The sequence below is a fragment of the Aotus nancymaae genome, unplaced genomic scaffold, assembly GCF_030222135.1.
Source record: "Aotus nancymaae isolate 86718 unplaced genomic scaffold, 86718_ANA_hifiasm-v0.15.2.pri h1tg000138l, whole genome shotgun sequence".
Lineage (NCBI taxonomy): Eukaryota > Metazoa > Chordata > Mammalia > Primates > Aotidae > Aotus > Aotus nancymaae.
In genome coordinates this window covers 3,665,501-3,678,484 of record NW_026988553.1, presented here as the reverse complement: position 1 = coordinate 3,678,484, position 12,984 = coordinate 3,665,501, and the positions used below count along the sequence as shown (strand labels likewise).

The following is a 12,984-nucleotide window of genomic DNA, read 5'->3' as shown; positions in this document are numbered from 1 at the left end:
AATCGCCACACTGTCTTCCACAGTGGTTGAACTAATTTACACTCCCACCAAGAGTGTAAAAGTGTTCCTATTTCTCCACATCCTCTCCAGCATCTGTTGTCTCCAGATTTTTTAATGATTGCCATTCTAACTGGCGTGAGATGGTATCTCAATGTGGTTTTGATTTGCATTTCTCTAATGACCAGTGATGATGAGCATTTTTTCATATGTTTGTTGGCCTCATGTATGTCTTCTTATGAAAAGTGTCTGTTCATACCCTTCACCCACTTTTTGATGGGGTTGTTTGCTTTTTTCTTGTAAGTTTGTTTTAGTTCTTCGTAGATTCTAGGTATTAGCCCTTCATCAGATGGGTAGCTTGCAAAATTTTTTTCCCATTCTGTTGGTTGCCAGTTCACTCTGATGATTGTTTCTTTTGCTGTGCAGAAGCTCTTAAGTTCAGTTAGATCCCATTTGCCTATTTTGGATTTTGTTGCCATTGCTTTTAGTGTTTTAGTCATGAGGTCCTTGCCTATGCCTATGTCCTGAATGGCTTTGCCTATGTTTTCTTCTAGGGTTTTTATGGTGTTAGGTCTTATGTTTAAATCTTTAATCCATCTGGAGTTAATTTTTATATAAGGTGTAAGGAGGGGATCCAATTTCAGCTTTCTACACCTGGCTAGCCAGTATTCCCAACACCATTTATTAAACAGGGAATCCTTTCCCCATTGTTTGTTTTTGTCAGGTTTGTCAAAGATCAGATAGTTGAAGATGTGTGGTGTTACTTCCGAGTCCTCCGTTCTGTTCCATTGGTCTATGTCTCTTTTTTGGTACCAGTACCATGCTGTTTTGATTATTGTAGCCTTGTAGTATAGTTTGAAGTCAGGTAGCATGATGCCTCCAGCTTTGTTCTTTTTGCTTATGATTGTCTTGGCTATGCAGGCTCCTTTTTTGGCTCCATATGAAGTTTAAGGTGGTTTTTCCCAGTTCTGTGAAGAAATTCATTGGTAGCTTGATGGGTATAGCGTTGAATCTGTAAATTACTTTGGGCACTGTGTTCATTTTCACGATATTGATTCTTCCTATCCATGAGCATGGCATGTTTCTCCATCTGTTTGTGTCCTCTCTTATTTCGTTGAGCAGTGGTTTGTAGTTCTCCTTGAAGAGGTCCTTCACGTCCTTTGTTAGTTGTGTAGTCCTAGGTATTTTATTCTCTTTGTAGCAATTGTGAACGGGAGTTTGCTCATGATTTGGCTCTCTGTTTGCCTGCTACTGGTGTATAGGAATGCTTATGATTTTTGCAGACTGATTTTGTATCCTGAGACTTTGCTGAAGCAGCTTGTCATCTTAAGGAGACTTTGGGCTGAGATCACGGGGTCTTCTAAATAGACAATCATGTCATCTGCAAACAGAGACAATTTGACTTCCTCTTTTCCTAATTGAATACCCTTTATTTCTTTTTCTTGCCTGATTGCTCTGGCTAGAACTTCCAATACTATGTTAAATAGGAATGGTGAGAGAGGGCACCCTTGTCTAGTGCCAGTTTTCAAAGGGAACGCTTCCAGTCTGAAGTTGAGACGGCAATTAATAGCCTACCAACCAAAAAAAGTCCAGGTCCAGATGGGTTTACCGCCAAATTCTACCATACATACAGAGAGGAACTAGTACCATTCCTTCTTAAATTATTCCAAGCAGTACAAAAAGAGGGAATCCTCCCTAACTCACTTTATGAGACCGACATCATCCTGATACCAAAACCTGGCAGAGATACAGCTTAAAAAAGAAAACTTCCGGCCAATATCCGTGATAAACAGAGATTCAAAAATCTTCAATAAGATACTGGCAAACCGAACTGCAACAGCACGTCAAAAAGCTTATCCATCATGGTCAAGTAGGCTTCATCCTGGGGATGCAAGGCTGGTTCAACATATGCAAGTCTATAAACGTAATCCATCACATAGACAGAACCAAACACAAAAACCACGTGATTATCTCCATAGATGCAGAGAAGGCCTTCGACAAAATTCAACGGTCCTTTATGCTAGAAACTCTTAATAAACTAGGTATCGATGTTTACCATTTTTGAAGTTTTGCATTAATTAGCCTTGAAGAGTGCGTCGTAACTGAGGTCGGCATGATTTATGGCCAGCAAAGGACAGACTCGTGGCCCTGGAGCGGTAATGGCACAAAACGAATAAATTTACCCACTTAGTGAAGGACTACCCTCACCTTCTGTCTCTCCTGAGACCTTGACTCATTAATTATCTTACCCTCCTTTTTGGAAATTTTCAATCGATCCTTCTCAGCAGTGTACTCACTTCCGTACATTGAAGAAAAACAGAAGGGAATTATTCGGGTCCTGATCCCGATGCACTGAAGACCTGCTATGTGAGATGTTTCCTTTTTTGCATCTCTTCCAGGTGTCCCTGAGTATATAAGCATGGGTCTGTGTCTACCAAGTTCACCGTGGAGTCACTTTTACCTTTCGCTATAGCGGAATGGGACCCGTAGGGTCAGGAACACGGCAGCTAACACAGTGCCTTATGGATAGGAGTTTTATAACACAGATTTGTTGGAAGAATAAATGAATGAGTCCTTTTCAAACAAGTTCGCCGGAAGTTAGCACATTCTCTGTGCGTATGCCCTTTTGTGTTTGGCATTTAGCTGACACTGACTTCTGTTTGCTTTCATCTAGAGTGACCAGCCATCCCCTTGTGCCCAGAACTACAGGGCTTTCCATTTTAAAACTAGGAGAGTCCCACACAAACCAGGAGTTCTTCTTTAGTTTTCATCACCGGTTCCCATTTCGTTGAAGGTGTTTGTAGGTCACAGACTGTGTAGTCCATGATGAAAAGGGAAACTGATGTATGAATTATGGTGTGTTTTGGTGGTTCCCAAAATTGGGTCCTCAGGCCACCAGCAGCAGCAGTGGCATCATTTGAGAACTCCTTAGAAATGCAAACTTTCGAGGCCCACCCGACACCTACTAAGTAAGAAACTCTGGGCATGGGTACCAGCAGGTTGTTTTAGCAAGTCCTCCACAGGATTCTAACACATGACAAAGTTTGAGAACGACTGACGGGAAGAATCCTCCTGCTGAGTTCTAGGCCCAGGGCTGGCACTGACTCACTAGATGACTCGAAGTATGTCCCTCTCCTATTTTGAACTTCAATTTTCTCCTCTGTGAAATGAAAGCCTTGGACTGGGCAGCGTCTACAGGCTCTGTCACTCTGTAACTGTGCGACTTTGGTAACTTTGACTTCTCCTTGCTGGACTTTTCTCGTATGGGCATGGGAAAGAAAATACCTACCTCACAGGATTTTCTAACAGTTTTTGTGATTATTAAGTCAGGTGTTCACAGCACATACTGATGACTAATAATGACAGCCAACTCTCACACAGTGCTTTCTGTAAGGTTCGTTCTTGGGTTCTTGCCGCTTTTAAAATGAAGAAACTGAGGCCAGCACGAAGATAATCCAATGCAAATGAATTTATTCAGGCTCCCGGGTGAGGTTCTGTGGTCTGGACAGGAGGGGCCGGAGAAGTCGCACGGACTCCTCTCAGGCACGGGGTTTTATAGGGTCTGGAGGCATTTGATTGGCTGTGCCCAAGGTCAGTGGGACAAAAATGGAGGGGAGTGGGACCCGGATGGAGGGTAGTGGGGCCCAGATAGGACAAAATAGTAGGCAGGGAGTGGGGCCTGGATGGGACAAATGGTATCAGGTAGGTCCTGATGCGGCTTTTTTCCCTGGCTCCCAGGGTGAGGTGGGGGAGGTGTGTCCGAGCCCCCGGAGAGGGAAGCGGGGGTGTGTCTGAGCCCCCGGAGAGGGAAGCGGGGGTGTGTCCGAGCCCCCGGAGAGGGAAGTGGGTGTGTCCGAGCCCCCGGAGAGGGAAGTGGGGGTGTGTCCGAGCCCCTGGAGAGGGAAGCGGGGGTGTGTCCGAGCCCCCGGAGAGGGAAGCGGGGGTGTGTCCGAGCCCCCGGAGAGGGAAGTGGGTGTGTCCGAGCCCCCGGAGGGGAAGCGGGGGTGTGTCCGAGCCCCCAGCGAGGCAACCGGCCTTACACTTTCTATATCCTGGACACTGTTCTAAGTGCTTTTAATCCCCACGACAATCCCATGTCCATTTTACAAATGAAAAATCGAGGTCACACGGCTGATACATGTCAGAGTCTGGATTAAAACCCAGAAAATCCATCCCCAGAGACAATTATTTTAACTAGCATGGCCTTTTGCTCAGTAAATGTTAATTCCCTCACCCTTTCCACACACACATAAAGTCTAGCCGACCATTCATAGGCAATCATCCCACTTTCGCAGTCCATCCGACAAGATCTTAAAAGAACCATGAGAATCTCTAGGTCTCTTTTGCATTTAAAAAAAAATGGAGGGAGTGGCCAAGGTGGCTGACTAGAAGCAGCTAGGGTGAGTGGTTCTCACGGAGTGGAATGAAAGGGGCAAGTAAATACAGCATCTTCGGCTGAAACACCCAGGTACCCACACTGGGTCTCATCAAGGAAGCAACTCGACCCAGAGAGAATGAAGAAAAGCAAGACAGGATGACAGCCCACCCAGGAGCAACATGGAGACAGAGGAACATCTTTCACCCAGGGAAGTAGTGAGTGAATATGTGATCCTGGGAAACCATGCTCCTCCCATGGATCGTTGCAGCCCTTGGGTCAGGAGATCCCCTCGTGAACCCACTCCACCAGGGCCTTCACTCTGACACAGGGTCTCGGCAGAGCAGCCACTCAAGCATGTGCAGAGACCCAGGAGCTTTACATACTCCAGCCCTGGGCTTCCCAGCAAACTGGGAGATTAGACCCCAGGGGGAGGGGCAGGATGCTCTCTGGGACAGAGGTCCCAGAAGTGGTACCCAAAGGACTGCTTCTTTAGGCAGGTGCCCCATCTGTTCCTCCTCACTGGGTGGGACCTTTCAACCAAGGCCTCCAGCAACTGCTGCTGGAGAGATTTGAATTCTCTCTGGGACAGAGCTCCTGGAGGGAGGGAGGCGCCACCATCTCTGCTGTTTGGGCAACTTAGCTGTTCCAGCCTCCAGGCTTTGGAGAGCCCACGCTGACCAGGGTGCAGAGGATCTGTGAAAGCATGGCCAGACTGCTTCTTTAAGCAGTTCCCTGACCCTGTTCCTCCTGATTGGGTGAGACCCCCCCCGCCAACTGGTGTCTCCAACCTTGTCCTACAGGTGTGTTTGGGCTGGCAACAGGTCCGTACCTCCCTGAGAGCTCCCAGAGGAAGAGACAGGATGACATTTTTGCTGTTTCACAGCCTTCTCTGGTGATAGATCCAGGTACTGGAAAATCCAAGGTGACTAGGGACTGGAGAAGAAGCCCAGCAAACTGCAGCCGCCCTAAGGAAACACAGCCAGACTGTTTAAAGAGAAAACAAAACAAAAAAATTCCACAGGTCAGCAACCTCAAAGATTGAAGGTAGATAAGCTCACAAAGATGAGAAAGGATCAGTGCAAGAACGCTTAGAAGTCAAGAAGCCAGACTGCCCTCTTTCCTCCAAATGACTGTATCACGTCCCTAGCAAGGGTTCAGAATTGGGCTGAGGCCGAGATGGCTGAAATGACAGAAGTAGAATTCAGAGGCCGGGCGTGTGGCTCACGCCTATAATCCCAGCCCTTTGGGAGGCCAAGGCGGGTGGATCACGAGGTCAAGAGATCGAGACCATCCCGGTCAACATGGTGAAACCCCGTCTCTACTAAAAAACACAAAAAATTAGCTGGGCGTGGTGGCGCGTGCCTGTAATCCCAGCTGCTCTGGAGGCTGAGGCGGGAGAATTGCCTGAACCCAGGGGGTGGAGGTTGCGGTGAGCCGAGATCGCGCCATTGCACTGCAGCCTGGGTAACAAGAGCGAAACTCCGTCTCAAAAAAAAAAAAAAAACAGCTCTACAATATCATCATGCTACAAGGACTAATAGCTGGAGGAAAGAATTTCAGAGCTTGAAGACTGGCTTTCTGAAATAAAACTGGCAGGCAAGAATAGAGAAAAAAGAATGAAAGGCAATGAACAAAACCTCCAAGAAATGTGGGATCATGTAAAGAGAGTGAATCTAAGACCGATTGGTGTCCCTGAAAGAGATGCGGAAAACGGAACCAATTTGGAAAATATGTTTCAGGATACTCCCTACAAGCCAGAAGAGATTGGGGGCCAATATTCAACATTCTTAAAGATATTCCAACCCAGAACTTCATATCTGATAGTTTATCCCGTGCACAGCTGAAGATCATCAGGGTTAATGCTGTGTAAACCTGCAAAGTCAGTGAAGGTTCTTCTCTGTCAGCCCTATCTTTCTCCACGGTCTACCCACTGATGGTGGCCACTCCCTCCAATTCAGGTACTCAGTATCCTCTCACCATCTGCTTTCCAGCTCCCTCTCTGATGCCTTGAGTGAGGCAGTGTCATGGGAAGAGCACAAACTTGGAATGATCTGGGCTTGAATTCCATCTCTGACTTTCAGTAGCCTGGGAAATTGGGGGAAGCTGCTTTTCTTCCACGACATCTGAACTTCTAGGCCTGAGGGTTCGTGGATAGGAAGTCGCTTTGGGGTTTTGGCAGTCCAAAGGCTGGGAGCTGAAAGAACAGAATGGTCAGAGAACAGGTCAGAGAGCCAGATGAGAAAAGCCGAGTCTGGAGAGTTTTAGGGAGAGTGGTGTGGTAACGAAGGTGTGTAGGACCAATGAGACAGGCAGGCAGACACTCGTGCTCGTGATGATGCCTACTTAAGGTGGAGCAGACACTTCCACATGTAAGTTCACCATCTCCCAAAGCCCCACCGGAACTGCTACAAAAACGATTTTTGAAAGGATTATAAACAAAGTAGGAATTCTGAGACCTTAGTGGGAAAAGCAAAGACCCGACTTGACTGACTCCCCACCTCCGGGAATCTTCAAAGGCTGTAACAAGGTGACTCTGGAAGGGGAGTTACCTCTGGAAGTGAAGTGGGGGCTGGGTACGAAAATAATGAAGGCTGTCTGAGAACTCTTTTAGGAAGCAGATCCATGGCCAAACCCCTCCTGCTTTCAGTGCCAGTGAGGGGCTGGCCCTTCCCTGCTCTGACAGAAGTCTGGAGTGTTATTCCCCGGAGAGAGAGTAAGGCAGAGGGTCTCTGGAGGGGTAGTTCCCAGACTGAGTTGAGGGCTGGGGTCCCAAACTGAAAACAGGGGTGTTGAGTGAAAGTATGTCTCCTGAAAGCCGTGAATCCCCCATCTTCTTCCCGGCCCCTGCCTCTAAAATTCTGGCAGCTGGAAGAGTCTTCTGTCAGCCTTCTGACCAACCTGACAGAAAAAGGTCTAAGGAGACTGACACTCAGCTGGGTTACTCCCCAAGGAGGTCCATAGTTTGATACTATGAGGAAGAACACACCCATTCAGTCGAGGGTACTTACCTTTGAAACAGGAGAAGAGAACTGAGCATTTTGGCTACCGCACTGCAAAGAAAGGAGCCAGACAGAGAAGACGGAGACATTAGAGATTCTTGAGAGAAGAGGTAACGGATGCAGTGAGGCAGGATGGGATGGAATCCGGAGCAGGAGGGGAAGTGACAGCCTGACGCAGAACGGAGAACCTTCATCTCACAGTGAGATGGGATGAAAAGAAATGAGATGTGGTTATCGACTCAATTAGATCCACTATCATTTTGCAGCTACTGTATCCAAGGCGTTGTGTGGGGTAGTGTTCATTCATCCACCCACTCATTCATCCCACATATGCTGGACATACCAGTCCTCCAGGAGCTCACAGTCACAGGGCAAAAGCAGACTCACAACACGGGGCAATGTGGGGATCGCTCCAGCGTTGAGACCACTCGGTGTCCCCGCCAGAATGGAGCTTGAGCCCGGACACGTTTCCCACCCCCTGGAGGCAGTCGAGACCAGTGAAAGAGAGATTTAATAGAAGTTTGAGTTTGCAGAAGCCTATTTCTGGTCCACTGACCTAAAAGGCTGGGTGAAGGCTGTGTGGTTTTACTAGGCATCGTTTCTTGAAGTACCTGCTCTGGGCTAGTTTTATGACTTTGTTTACCCTGTATTGATGGGTCCCATGCTTGTTCCTGTGACTGCTATTTGCAAAGTTAATGGGTCTATCGCCTCTCTGATGACTTGCATTGATCATTAACATTTTAACTATAGGCTTCCTCACCCTGATAATGAGACCCACCTCCGTGACTTGATTGTACCCATTGTGTGACTTGATTGTACCCATTGTGTGTTTTCCGCTGCCTAATGGCTCTCTCTTCCCTTTATTAAGATAATGGCATCTGTTCTGATAATTGAGATGGGACTAAGAATGCTTATGTAAATGAGGTGGGGCAAAGAATGTTCCTGTAAAATGAGGTAGAAAAAGATATATATACTAATTCTGTGTACAATAAAGTCACTGGTTTTAGGGCCAGCCCTCCAGACTCCAGCTGTCCTGTCTTTTCTTTTCTTCCGCGCACTCTCTCTTCCAGGTATTGGGACCCTCTTGCAGGTCGAGAGACCCCGGCAGACGTGCCGTTCTCACCGGCCCCCGACAGGGCAATATGTGCTGTGAAGACTGAGCACAGGGGGCTGTGAGAACACAGAGCAAGGGACGCTGTAGAGAAGGGAATGAAGCAGGACTGCTCTGTGTGTTCAAGGGGAGAGAGATCTCATCCAGCAGGGCCCATCTGCAGAGGTTTCATAAAGGTAGGTGGTCTTCCAGTTGAAACCGAGAGGATACCTACGGTTTCTTTCAACTTGCAGTGATGTGGGGGTGGGGTGGGGGTGCCCACCTAGAGGAGAAAACAGATACAAAGATCCAGAGGCAGGAAATTGCAAGAGGGCACGTTCAGGGTACAGGGAGAGGCCCCTGGTTGAGAGTATGCTGAGGCAGGTAGCAGGAGGTGCAGAAAAAATATCACAGAAAAAACATCACAAAATGCAACCGGGTTGAGCTAGTGGATTGTGTAAAGATCACCAGACCGTGAAATGAGAAACCCAGTTCTGTTTTTGGCCCAGCTCTGAAACAAAACTTGCTGCTGATATGGTACGTGGTGATTCGATTAACGTCTCTGAACATTGGTTTCTTCATCCATCAAGTGGTAGCAGGATTACCTCTCCTGCCTATCTCATGGTTCTTGTGAGGAGCATATCAGTCAGTGTACACAAAAACACCTTTAAGAAAAGCTATTTAAACTGGCGGTGCACACATGTAAAGGCATATTATTGAGGAGATGCATGTGCTGGGAACACAACCCTAACCCTAACCCTAACCCCTAACCCCTAACCGTAACCCTAACCTCTAACCCCTCACCCCTAACCCTAACCCCTAACCCCTAACCCTAACCCCTAACCCCTCACCCCTAACCCTAACCCTAACCCCTAATCCTAACCCCTAACCCTAACCCCTAACCCCAACCTCTAACCCCTAACACTAACCCTAACCCCTAACCCCTAACCCTAACCCCTAACCCCTAACCCTAAGCCTAACCCTAACCCCTCACCCCTAACCCTAACCCCTTATCCTAACCCCTAACCCCTAACCCCAACCTCTAACCCCTAACCCTAACCCCTAACCCCTAATTCCTAACCCCTCACCCCTAACCCCTCACCCCTAACCCTAACCCCTCACCCCTAACCCTAACCCCAACCCCTAATCCTAACCCCTAACCCCTAACCCTAACCCCTAACCTCTAACACTAACCCTAACCCCTAACCCTAACCCCTAACCCCTAATTCCTAACCCTAACCGCTAACCTCTAACCCTAACCCCTCACCCCAACCCTAACCCCTAACCCCTAACCCTAACCCCTAAGCCCTAACCCTAACCCCTAACCCCTAACCCCTAACCCTAACCCCTAACCCCAACCCCTAACCCCTAACCCCAACCTCTAACCCCTAACACTAACCCTAACCCCTCACCCCTAACCCTAACCCTCACCTCTAACACCTCACCTGTAACCCTAACCCCTAACGCTAACCCCTCACCCGTAACCCTAACCCCTAACCCTAACCCTAACCCCTAACCTCTAACACTAACCCTAACCCCTAACCCTAACCCCTAACCCCTAACCCTAACCCCTCACCCCTAACCCTAAACCTAAGCCCTAATCCTAACCCCTAACCCCTAACCCTAGTCCCTAACCCCAACCTCTAACCCCTAACACTAACCCCTAACCCCTCACCCCTAACCCTAACCCCTAACCCCTAACCCCTCACCCGTAACCCTAACCTCTAACCACTCACCGCTAAACCTAATCCCTAACCCCTAACCCTAACCAGGGGAGCAAATGTACTGAAATATTCTCCTAAAGAGATCTAACAACTTTCCAAAGCTACTTGTTAAATAACATGGGAAGGAATCCACTCCTGTTACACTGAAGTGTCTTTACGTCAAGTTTACAAACAGTGAAAACAGACCTGCAGTATCCTGGTGGCCTACCAATGGTAGCGAAACAGGAATTAGACACACAAAATCATGCAGATTCTCAATTGCTCTCCATTCACTCAACCAGCATTCACTGACCAGGCTCCTGTGCACTGTTTTAATTCTGAGTCCAGGGCTTTTTCTGCCTTGCCACCGCTGCCTAGGCCTACTGTGTATGGCAAAAGACAAGCTGTCTTGTGTGTCCCCGCCCATCCTAGACTGCCTGCTCCTTTCCAGAGACGAACAGGAATTTGGGGGTTAGAGCGCCTCCATGTGTCCAAAATGTTGTATTTCGGATATAAGTAATAATAATAATGATCAATAAATACTAATAAAAGTCCTCACCCGGACGGGCGCGGTGGCTCACGCCTGTAATCCCAGCACTTTGGGAGGCCGAGGCGGGTGGATCACGAGGTCAAGAGATCGAGACCATCCTGGTCAACGTGGTGAAACCCCGTCTCTACTGAAAATACAAAAAATTAGCTGGGCACGGTGGCGCGTGCCTGTAATCCCAGCTACTCAGGAGGCTGAGGCAGGAGAATTGCCTGAACCCAGGAGGCGGAGGTTGCGGTGAGCCGAGATCGCGCCATTGCACTCCAGCCTGGGTAACGAGAGCGAAACTCCGTCTCAAAAAAAATAAAAATAAAAAAATCAATTCAAAATGGATCACAGGGCTAAATGTAAGGGCTGAAAGGATAAGACTCTTAGAAGAAAACAGAGATGTAACTTTCTATGACCTTGGATTAGGCAACAGTTCCTTCAGTATGGCACCAAAAGGGACAGCCACAGACATTTTTTTCATTTGGCAGATTGGACTACATCCAAATTAAAATCTTTTGGGCAACAAAGGGCACTATCCAGAAAGTGAATGGGAGAACCATTTGCAAACCACATATCTGATAAGAGTCTATTTTTGAGGATATATCAATAAGTTTTAGAACCCCACAGCCAAAATACAATCAACCCAATTAAAAAACGGGCAAAGGGCTTGAGCACACATTCCTCCAAAGTAGAGATACGAAGGGCAAAGCAGCACATGAAAAGATGTCTTAGTGCGTTTTCTGTTGCTATGGCTGAAAACCTGACACTGAACAAGTTATAAGGAAAGGAAATTTATTTCTTACCATTATGGGGGTCTCACCCCGACGACCTTATCGAATCCCAATTACCGTCTCAAAGGCTGCGTCTCCAATCAACATGTGAATTTGGGGATTAAGTTTCCAACACACAGAATTTGGGGGACACACTCAAACCACAGCCTTGCAGCCCCGCCAGCCTTCCCCAGGTCTGGGATCCCCGACGCAGAGACCCTCGATTTGCATACGCCGCCGCAGCCCGGCCAGGCCCCGCCTCCGATTCCGCTCTTTGCGGATCACCACGGCAAGGCGCAGGCGCGGGCACGCTGGCAGCCCACCAAGGGGGACGCAGGGCACGTCGCGCCGCCACGCCCCCCAGCTGCGAGTCCGCCAAGGGGGAAACGCAGGGCACGTCGCGCCGCCACGCCCCCCCAGCTGCGAGTCCGCCCAGGGGGAAACGCAGGGCACGTCGCGCCGCCACGCCCCCCAGCTGCGAGCCCGCCAAGGGGGAAACGCAGGGCACGTCGCGCCGCCACGCCCCGCCAGCTGCGAGTCCGCCCAGGGGGAAACGCAGGGCACGTCGCGCCGCCACGCCCCCCAGCTGCGAGTCCGCCCAGGGGGAAACGCAGGGCACGTCGCCCCGCCACGCCCCCCCAGCTGCGAGCCCGCCAAGGGGGACGCAGGGCACGTCGCGCCGCCACGCCCCCCAGCTGCGAGCCCGCCCAGGGGGACGCAGGGCACGTCGCGCCGCCACGCCCCCCAGCTGCGAGTCCGCCAAGGGGGACGCAGGGCACGTCGCGCCGCCACGCCCCCCAGCTACGAGTCCGCCCAGGGGGAAACGCAGGGCACGTCGCGCCGCCACGCCCCCCAGCTGCGAGTCCGCCAAGGGGGACGCAGGGCACGTCGCGCCGCCACGCCCCCCAGCTGCGAGTCCGCCAAGGGGGAAACGCAGGGCACGTCGCGCCGCCACGCCCCCCAGCTGCGAGTCCGCCAAGGGGGACGCAGGGCACGTCGCGCCGCCACGCCCCCCAGCTGCGAGTCCGCCAAGGGGGACGCAGGGCACGTCGCGCCGCCACGCCCCCCAGCTGCGAGTCCGCCCAGGGGGACGCAGGGCACGTCGCGCCGCCACGCCCCCCAGCTGCGAGTCCGCCAAGGGGGACGCAGGGCACGTCGCGCCGCCACGCCCCCCAGCTGCGAGCCCGCCAAGGGGGACGCAGGGCACGTCGCGCCGCCACGCCCCCCAGCTGCGAGTCCGCCAAGGGGGAAACGCAGGGCACGTCGCGCCGCCACGCCCCCCAGCTGCGAGTCCGCCCAGGGGGGACGCAGGGCACGTCGCGCCGCCACGCCCCCCAGCTGCGAGTCCGCCAAGGGGGAAACGCAGGGCACGTCGCGCCGCCACGCCCCCCAGCTGCGAGTCCGCCCAGGGGGACGCAGGGCACGTCGCGCCGCCACGCCCCCCAGCTGCGAGTCCGCCAAGGGGGACGCAGGGCACGTCGCGCCGCCACGCCCCCCAGCTGCGAGTCCGCC

The 12,984-nt window shown here is 50.8% G+C and overlaps 1 long non-coding RNA gene across 3 annotated transcripts; it reads right to left on the bottom strand.

The window, feature by feature from the left end:
• Positions 1 to 3,451: 3,451 nt before the first annotated feature.
• Positions 3,452 to 11,725, bottom strand: LOC135272842 (uncharacterized). Of its 3 annotated transcripts, XR_010340808.1 has the most exons (5): positions 11,506 to 11,725; positions 7,384 to 7,425; positions 6,353 to 6,569; positions 5,205 to 5,359; positions 3,452 to 5,068 (listed from the first exon to the last, which is right to left on the bottom strand). It is a non-coding gene; the product is annotated as an uncharacterized LOC135272842 (long non-coding RNA). The 3 variants fall into 3 exon arrangements; XR_010340806.1 differs by having other exon boundaries at positions 3,452 to 5,359; XR_010340807.1 differs by lacking the exon at positions 7,384 to 7,425 and having other exon boundaries at positions 3,452 to 5,359.
• Positions 11,726 to 12,984: the final 1,259 nt, after the last annotated feature.